Raw genomic sequence first — 10,014 nt, forward strand, 5'->3', positions numbered from 1 at the left:
ATTTTCTCATATTGTTTACTAAATGGCTCAAATAATACTAAGTGTATTTCTTGTGTTATAAAAAATGTTTAAGTTAAATGCTACGAACCAACCCTTTTACTGAGTTTGTGTGACAGGCCAAGTACTTTATATACATTATCTCATTTAATTCTCAGTGGGACCCTGCCAAGTATAGGAAGTATATGCTCTTAATCCCATATGAAAGGTAGCAAAATAAAGGCTCAAGGAGTTAGCACAGATTTAGGAGCTCAGAAATCCAGTACCAATGTGCTTCAGTTTAAATCCTTGTCTCTCCGTTCTGTGTAACCTAGCAAGCCCCTGGGCTCCTCTGTGCCTCAGTGTCTTTATCTGTTAAATGGGGACAATAATCCTCAACGAGAAGCTGCCATGATTAAATAAGCTTCAAAAAATGTATGTTACTTCTAGGAATGCCTGGGTGGTTCAAGCTCAGTTGGCTGAGCGTCCCAACTCTTGATCTCAGCTCAGGTCATGATCTCAAGGTCGTGAGATCGAGCCTGGCATGGGGCTCTGTGCTCAGAGCAGAGTCTGCTTCAGATTCTCTCTCCCTCCTCTTACTCCTCACTCTCTCTCACTGTCTCAAATAAAAACATAATTTTTTTTAAATGTATGCTATCCCTATTTTTAAGTAAATTTCACAGGCTCACTGAGTGGATGCTTGTTTTTCTCTCGTGACCATAACCAGCTCCCTCCACCTTCTGCATTTATTATCCTGGAAATGCTTTAAGTCTCTATTCAAAAGCAGCAATGTGAGTGCTACTTCAATCCACTGCACCCCGATTACAGAACGAGCGCCCACGGTTGGCATTCCATGCACGTCACTTTGATACACCGAAGGAAACCATGGGGCCCAGAGGTCTGGTTCTGAAATGCAGACTGGAGGCGTCAGGGCATGCCCCCAAGAGGATGGGCCAGCCAGGTCCCCTAACTGCTGGCTTCCTGAAGGCTTCACATCCCTCCGTGTTCTGTGAAGACGGGACTCAACAGAGCACATGCCTGAAAACAGGGCTTATCCAAAGGCAAAACAAAACAAAAAATCTCACCAGAAAGGATGGAGAAGCTTGTGTTTAATATGCTAAACTGTAATTTTCTCAGGCTTGTGAAGGGGGAAAGGAAGAAACATCAAAAAAGCATTCAGAAAGCTGACTGCGACCACGAAGAAAATTCACTTCAGCTGAGCAAATATTTATTGAGAGTCTACTTGCTCAGGCCCCGGCAGATGCGAAGGAGTGTGGGACTGGAATTTTACACAGTTTATAATTGGGCTTCCTATTACACATGGCAGGCTGGACACCTGTGTTCCCTCCTTAAATCCTTCTAAAATGCCTTAAAGGATTTCTGAAAAAGAAGAAGCAAAGTTTAAGCCTCAGCTTACCCTCATCCTCACTCTCAGCTAATGACCACACCGCATGTTCCATGGAAGACCTGAGGCAGTCAGGAAAAACTCCCCCAGCTCCCATCACATCTACCCCCCTCCAGCTGCCACAGTATCTACACCCATGAGTCCTTCCTTCCTCTTCCTGAAAACGAGCTGAGTATGGGCACTTATGGCTGCACGGAAGTTGTAAGGCTCCCCACACTATGAGCTGGTTCAGGGAACCACTCCGACGTTCTCCCTGTCCCACCCCACCATGTTCCCTCTCTCCTGGGCCATCCCATCTATCGACAAACTAGCTGGATTTCTCCTTCCTCCTTAAGCTCCCTCCATATTTCTCCATACAAAAGGTCTGCAAAGTCATCTTACACACTATTTTATTCAATTCCTTTCCCTATTTAAGTCCACCCCAATCAATTCTCCCACCCCACAATCTTAGTGTGCCTCCAATGATGTCCACATTACTTGTCCGATAGTCAACTCTCTCCTTTCTTTCCCTGGCACAATTTATCACTCCCTCTGACTTGATCCACTTCTCTACCTTTGCTTCTCTAATAACACACTCTTCTGACTTTCCCACCTTACTGGTCCCATCCCTCATGTTAATCCTCTGTTCTCTCTGCCTGTTCCAGGGGCAACTCAGAGGCCACATGTTGAAGATGGTGGCATCAAGAGATGGAAGGAGCCTGAATTCCTTGAAGGTGTGGAGGACTACCTTCTACCTCCCTGACAACCTACACTGGAAAAGAAAGAAGACTTTGTTGGCAGTGTCATCTTTCTTTTCTTTTTTCATTCTTTTTTGTCAAGCCAGCATGATGGGGACGTTGTTTATTACAGGAATGAGCATTACTTAGCCTAATATTCTCAACCACTGGAAGACAATGAAAAATGTGATAAATCAAGAAACAGACAACTGAAGAAAATACTTAGATATATGGATGTACATAGGGGAAAGAGAGAGAGAGGTGAAAATGATCCATCCAAGGAGTGGAACTAGGGTGGGGTGGGGTAGATGACTGCTGATTTTCATTATAAGCCTAAAAGTAATACCAACCTTCTAAGTATATCTTTGCATCATTTAAATAAATTGTTGATTTAAGAGAGATTTCTAAGCTTCCAGGAGAAGTAGATAGTAAGTAGACAAAACACAATCACAGAATACACACGATAAATACCCAAAGTGAAGCATGATGTGTTATTAGTAAAACCACAGGGAAAGTTCTCAAAAGGAATCAAACAGACTTGAGTGTAATAAATGTTATGTTCAATTCAGTTAGGTTGTTTCGCTGTAGATTTGGGGTACGATGGCTTCACGGAGGATAAAAATCTTGGCAGCATCTTCTTTCTTTTTTCTTTTCATTCTTTTTTGGGGGAAGAGGAACATGGAAGAGGCAGATATTTTAAATAAGTAGAAGAATGCCAAAAATCAGGGCTTTGCTAGCACACCCTTTCTTTGTGCAAATTTTTTTAAAGCACCCCTTCCTCGTGATACTTTCATCTGTTGGAAAATTGCCTCTAACAGACTTCTACTGTTAGAATGAGACACTTTACTGACATCTGGTGGATAAACATCATAATAAATACTCAAGTTCAAATACTCTTACCTGCGAAGTGAATTGCCCTCCTTAGATGTGTAATTTGTTCTGTGCACAACCTGTACAACTCACGCTTTGGATGTCATTGTTCCTAAAATATCTGTTGACAACCCCAGGCCTTCTAGACCCTGGCCCCTCAACTGACCCAGTTGCTAGCTCCTCTCTTTCCCCTTCTCCCTTCCATCCTTTTCTTTCTCTCTGGCCTCTTGTTGAAGAGCACCTCTCTCCTTCAACCTACCACCCCCTTCTTTTGCAGAGCCAAAGCCTTGGTTTCACCAAATGAGACCCTTAGAGCTTCACTGTCTACCCAGACCTCTATCCAAAACGAAGGTGTAAATCCAGAGCCTGTCGTTAATAAAATATTTTCCACCTCAATATAGATATAGGCCACAATTCAGTATGTCTTCTAATTTAAGGCCCTGTGCACCAGCAGAAAGGGGTCTGCCGATAGCAGTATCTTGCCTGGAGGCTCTCCCAGCTCCATCCCTGGGACCAGGAACACAGCTGGCTTAGAAGTAAGTATTTGCCACATCCATTTGGATCATCTTCAAGGGCTCACCTCAACCAGGGAGGGGCCAGAAAAGCAATGAGTGTGCTTTCTTCACTTCTCTTAGAAATCTAGGCTGGTTTTGCTGATGTTTGCATGAAGCCCCTGCCTGATTCAGCTCAGCTGATTAAAAGGGAAGCCATACTTATTTCCCTCTGCTTTTTCTGGTTCAGTAAAGGGATTGGTTGATACACATCTGCAGAAAAAGTTTCATTCTTTCTGGGCCTAACTCACCTCTTTCTCTTTGTGAGGAATTGAATGAACTGACCTATGATTTGAGAATTTAGAGTGTCCCAATCCCTTTTACCCACGTGCATGGCTTGATGCCACCAATTCTCTGTATTACTCCCTACACCCCATAATCCCAAATTAAAAGATTTATCTCCAATGAATCTCTTTTTTGCCTTCCATCTCTCCTAACACTAGTAAAGGGAAATAAGGTGCCTTCAAACAGGCAACCCAATCTCAATGACTAGTTTCTGAATTATTTTGATTCTTAAACATGCCATACTATAGGAAACATTGTCTGTAAACTGGGGGCAGTATAAATTCAAATGTCTTTAGCCAATTTCATCACAATCTACTGAGTTTGAGTCCTGGGGAAATTTTAAGAAATTGGGCTAGCCTCGGCCAGAAAGGAAAAAAGAGAAATTAGCCAGGGAAGGTATGGATACCTTCAGATATAAAAAGAGTTACTGTAAGGATCTTACCATTCATTTTTATTTATGTCCAATAAAATAAGCTTAAGTTGCAATTATACAGCAATCGGTTAGAGAAAGATTTTAAACATGCGGATGAATAAACTCTGGAAGGCCGTCCTTACTCACACGGGAGAGCTTTTTGCTTTGTTATAAACCCACTGGAGGCAGGGGGATGAAGAGACAGCCTCCAGACCCCCCGCCCCCGGAGCCCGAAGTCTACACTGCTCGCTCAACAAGCACTAATTGGGTGTCTCTATTCGCCAGACACTGATGGGAGATGAGGAGTACAGAGTACATCAACTTAAATCCTTGTCCTTAGGAGCTCGCAATCTGCCTGTGGACTCCAGCTTTGCCAATTCTGAAACAGCTCAGTTTGTCCAACTGGTAAGGGGAAGTCACAAGTTACTCCCTTAAACTAAAGTCCTGCTGATCTGAGCATCTCTCAGACTCACCTGCCAGTGTAAGTGTGGCTGTAATTTACCCCAAATCACCGAACACCTGGATTCTGTGCCCTTCCGAAGAAGACCCCTTGGCTCTCTATTAGCCAGACAGCATGGGAGCAAAGAGGGTTTTATTTTAAGTGTCCTAGAAGTACCTTCAATTACACTATACATCAGGAATGACTTAGGAGTAACATAGGGAGGGATTCTGATCCCAAACTGGAAAATTCAATGCCACTCTGTCTTTTCTGCAGCTATAATCAAGACTTTCCCTGCCCGTCCAGGATTACAAGGTTTGTAAGAAATCAGAGCAAGTGTAAAATCAAGACGACACACACTGAAATGTGAAAATGCTCCATTACCTAATATATGATCTACCCTTCTTAGTCCTTGTAAAATTAGGTCATTATTATCATGCTTAATTAATGATCATTTTTCATAGGTCCTATATCAGCATTCTAGCAGAAAAGACTAGAATATTCAAATGAGAATATTTCAAGAAATATTAAATAAAAGAACAATTTTAAGTTGCATAGTGAAACCACAAGGAAGAGAACGACCCCCCTAAACTAGTGGAATTGGTACTCAACACTTGGGACTCAAAGTGGGAGGGAAGGAGTGGTTACCTACAAGAAGGTGTAAGTCATCAGAGGATACCATTTGATGAGGAGCTGTGACTTCTGTGAAAGGGCACAGCCGTCCAAGGCCAGCCCACAGGGGGCAGACATCCAGGAGAAGAAAGATCCCAGCCCCACCTCCCTCCCTTCCTTCCTCCTTCCCTCCCCAAGTGGAGCTGAAGGACAAAGAAGCCCATTGCTTCCTTCAGGATTATCACCAAGAGGAAGAGAGCAATGCACAGTAGACATGGATAGGCAAAGAAAACATCTAGACCAGAATCCCAGGTCTGAAACCTACATCCAGTTCCCAAGATATCACCAAACAGCTTTAAAATTAACTCAGTCCACCCCATGTGATTAGAAAATAGATGTAGCAAATTCTCAGTCCAAACTGGACCATCCTTCTGACCTGTCCTGCACTTTTTCTAACAGTGTATCATCAAATGCCAATGGACATCCTTAGTAAGTCACTTGAATATGTTCATCAACTCCATGAACCCTTTCACAACTCGTATTGTCTATCAAGTCTCATGTTGTACACTCTAAATATCTTTTTTTTTTTTTTTAGATTTTATTTATTTATTTGACAGAGAGAGATCACAGGCAGGCAGAGAGGCAAGCAGAGAGAGAGAGGAGGAAGCAGGCTCCCCGCTGAGCAGAGAGCCCAACTCGGGGCTCGATCCCAGGACCCTGAGATCATGACCTGAGCCGAAGGCAGCGGCTTAACCCACTGAGCCACCCAGGCGCCCCGACACTCTAAATATCTTATAATTTGTTTACAATAAAGCCAAAAGAAATACTAAAATGATTTCTTAGAAAGATAGAAAAATAATAACAAAATTAATATAAGATAGAAAAGATAAAGATACTGGTAACAATTTAATAAATGTATTTAAGATGCAGGGTCAGAAGCATGATTAGTAAATGGAGGAGCACCAGTTAAAAACCTAAAGAGCTTCTGCTACTTTTTCTTCTCATTTTTCTATATAATCTATATTGTTCTATCTGTATCTATAGATACTTACTCTAAAATAATAGAATAAGACTTTACATTCAAAATCAACAACCACATACAAATATTTACTTTTTCTGTCAGTCAAATCCCACTGAAACAATAAAAGAAAGAGTAATAACTAAAGTAAATCCACAGCAATTCCCATAAGCCAGGTAAGTATCACCAGAAGAACTGACAATGACAAACTGAGAGATAAAGCAGAAGGGAAACAGTAGGTGCCAAACTAAATGGACCTGAGGATCTCATAAACCCAAAGTCAACAGAGAAGGGCATCCAATAATAGTGAGGATCTCTCTTCAGAACCTCTGAATAAACCCAAGCCAGCAATGACGGCCTAGAGAAAGAGCTGTTAGGAAGCTCAAACCTGATCACTGGCTCAAGCTTTCTGAAGATGAACTTCTGATGGGGCAGCGACCCAGGGTGGTGGGTGGGGCCATCAAAGCTGACGTTTATAAGGAACAGGCAGTGCCCTTGGAACCCAGAAGACAAGTTACCAGCGCACCTGCCTAGCCACGCACCTGGCTAAGAGAAGGTCATGTACCACGAGGGCTGAGGCTCTGGGACCTGCACTGGGGCCCTCTGGAAGAGCTCATGCCCTCCAGGTCCACAAACCAGCTGATGCTAGAACCTTCCCCAGCCCAAGGAGTCCAGTAGGTGAGCAGAGGGTAAATTAAACCCACTGTAGCATTATTTCACATTCTAGCTGAGTGGGGTTGGTAGAAACAGCTCTTGTTACATTATTTATACTTCTTACATGTGTACATACTTCAATATATTTAAAGAACTGCAACTTTAAAAGAATTGTTTAAAAGTTTTAAAGAACTCTTGTGATAGAAAAACGTTTATCTGAGTATTTCCTTCAGTTTCATTTCAGCTGCCTTTTATAATAATTTCAAATAATATTACTTAATAAATATTGTTTTTAATAATACATGTGGTATAATCCCACACTTCTGAAATTCTTCCTGTGTGTGTGTGTGTGTGTGTGTGTGCACGCACACCTGCGTAGATGCACAGAAATGTATCTATTTTGGTGTTCAGAAAATATTAGCACAGGTGTGCTGGGGATAGTTGGGCTTTACTGTGGTTTGTCCCCTTCATTTTGTAGTTTAAAAAAAATCATGTTAATTTTTTATAATGAGCATGTTTCACTTGTGGAGAAAAACAGTCATTAGACCAAGGAGCTGAAATCCTGGGGATCTAGACCACATGCCCTTAAACATAGTGCAAGAGGGAAGGAATGTTCTCGCGTTCTTTGAGGAATGACCGAGGCTGGTCAGGACACCGGATTTCTGCTAGTTCACTGAGAGATGGTCAGAGAGAGGCTCCTGGCCCCAGCAGCCCTTTCAGGGTATCCCTGACCCCAGCACCAAGCCCAGCCTCCCACTCCGCTGAGCACAGCCACGGAGAGAAGCAAATCACCAGCAAGACTGGGCAGCCAGCTCCCTCACACTCTCTCACTCTCTTCCCACCCCACTCTCCTCCCTCTCTCGTGCTCGCTCGCTCTCTCTCTCTCTCTCTCTCTCTCACACACACACACACACACACACACTGTTTAAAGACCAAATGAACCACAGGAGGAGGCCTACCCTCTTTACCGTGGCACAGGAGAACTGGGGAGGAACTAAAAAATCTCTTAATCCCACCACTTATGAGCCGGCCAATCCTCAGCCATTCCAGCCACAGCAAAAACACCCTTAACAACCAGCACCAGAGACTCAGGCCTCCAGAGGAACATGGGGCACCTGATCCACCAGCAAACGTGATTCTTAGAAAATCTGGAGACAGGGACATGATGCGGAATTCTGAGAAAATCATGTGAGAAGTGGCCTCGAGAAAAGACTAAACTTCCTGCTAAACTAATGGTGTAAGACTTTTTAGAACCAGAGAGAAAAAAGTGACCTAATCTATTCTTCCAAGCTGTTCTCATCCATTCTCTCTCTTGTGTTACTTTTCTTTGCACCTCTGTCTGCTCATTAGAAGGACGGAAGGAAGGATTGCCACATATTTATATCTTTTGTATCTTCTATATTGTTATAAATATTTATATATTGGTTTATCCCTGATTTGTGGACTCAGTCTCTCATTCCATTCCTTCACGACACATATCCATTAGCAATTATTTCATTTCCCTGCCAGTTTATTTACTCTCCCTCCATACCACACTGGAATATAATCTTGAGGAAGGCAAAGAGTTTACCAGTTTTGTTTATCATGATATTGCCGCTGCCCAGCACACTCCAGTAGCTATGTAAATAATGAATAAATGTTCTACCATGTGGCATCTACTACACTAGCTGACTTATCTACATCATCTCATTTAAGGGACAGCCAAGAGCTGGACCAGATATTCTGAAATAGGGGCCTATCACACAACACCCAAATACTTGATGAATTCATCAAACATAATTTTAGATTCACTGTTGTGCTCACAATAAAGGATATCTCCACCCGACCAGACCCTCCCTCCACACCCCACAAAAAACACCCATAAGCTTAAAATAGAGGAAATTTGGTAGGTAAGGCTACACTGGAATGGGAGCAAATGCTGACGTCAGGAACTCAGGGCCTTAGGGAATCACAGCCACATGCAAGGGAACAAGGCCTTGAGCCCACTGAAAATGAAACCCTAAAAAGCTGGGACAGCTTTAGTGACACCGCGAAAAAGCGGGCAAGGGGAAATTGGCCAGAATCAAAGGGAGCCCATTAGGGATCCTACCCGCTTCTACCAGCTTCCAGCAGAAAAATTAACAGTCGTCAGTTCCTTGAGGTACTGCAAGCACAGATGTGCTCTCACAAGAATCTGAGAAGGAAATCCACACTGGCTGCCCTGGCTTGGCAATGTGTCGGCTGGCTAGGCCGGACCACAAGTCCCAGAATTCTCTCCCTCACATATTTTCGGTTCGGGTGAAAGACAAGAGACTTGTGGGAGATTTGGAGGGAGGGAGAGAAGTACTACTGTGTTGTGGCTCGCACATGTGCCTCCCTCTTTGCTGGGTTACCTTGCCGTCAGCAGGCCGCAGACGAGCCTACAGCGGCCTCTCCTTCCTCGGGAGCCTCCTTCAGCTTCTCTGACTCTGAGGCCACGTGTGTGTTTAGCTTTCTGACGAAGGGCCACCAACATCAAAGGTAACGTGAAGGGACATGTGTTCCCGCGTGTCCTCATGGGAGGTTCTGGTAGGAGTTCGAGCTTGCCCTTGTTTTCTCCGCTCTATGCTCCTATTGTCTTCCTGACTGCCTACAGGACTTCAGGCTCCAGTGTCAGATGCAGAGAGCGATCGTGACCAGCCTGCGTGAACAGTGGCCACAACTGCACCAAGTCGTGGTCCTCCTGCCCTAGTGGCACCCTGACTGGTCCTGATCCTCAGAATTTCGGACAGAGGGGCGCCTGGGTGGCTCAGTGGTTTAAAGCCTCTGCCTTCAGCTCGGGTCGTGATCTCAGGGTTCTGGGATCGAGCCCCGCATCGGGCTCTCTGCTTGGTGGAGAGCCTGCTTCCCTTCCTCTCTCTGCCTGCTTCTCTGCCTGCGTGTGATCTCTGTCTGTCAAATAAATAAAATATTTTTTTAAAAAAGAAAAAAAAATTTGTTTAAAAAAAAAAAGAATTTCGAACAGAGAAACAGAACCTCAAGGATGGATTCCCTGATTTGCTATGATCACCACAATAAGTCTACTGAACATCTGTCTCCACGCAATTACAATTTTTCT

At 43.7% G+C, this 10,014-nt stretch overlaps 1 long non-coding RNA gene across 1 annotated transcript in view; it reads right to left on the minus strand.

Moving 5' to 3' along the window:
* LOC125084025 (uncharacterized) overlaps positions 1 to 9,149 on the minus strand; it is a 50,754-nt gene extending 41,605 nt beyond the window's left edge. The window contains exon 1 of the long non-coding RNA XR_007122441.1: positions 9,028 to 9,149. This is a non-coding gene — a long non-coding RNA (uncharacterized LOC125084025). The remainder of the gene's footprint in view (positions 1 to 9,027) is intronic.
* Between the last annotated feature and the right edge of the window lie 865 nt (positions 9,150 to 10,014).

This window comes from Lutra lutra, chromosome 13 (assembly GCF_902655055.1).
Source record: "Lutra lutra chromosome 13, mLutLut1.2, whole genome shotgun sequence".
Classification (NCBI taxonomy): domain Eukaryota; kingdom Metazoa; phylum Chordata; class Mammalia; order Carnivora; family Mustelidae; genus Lutra; species Lutra lutra.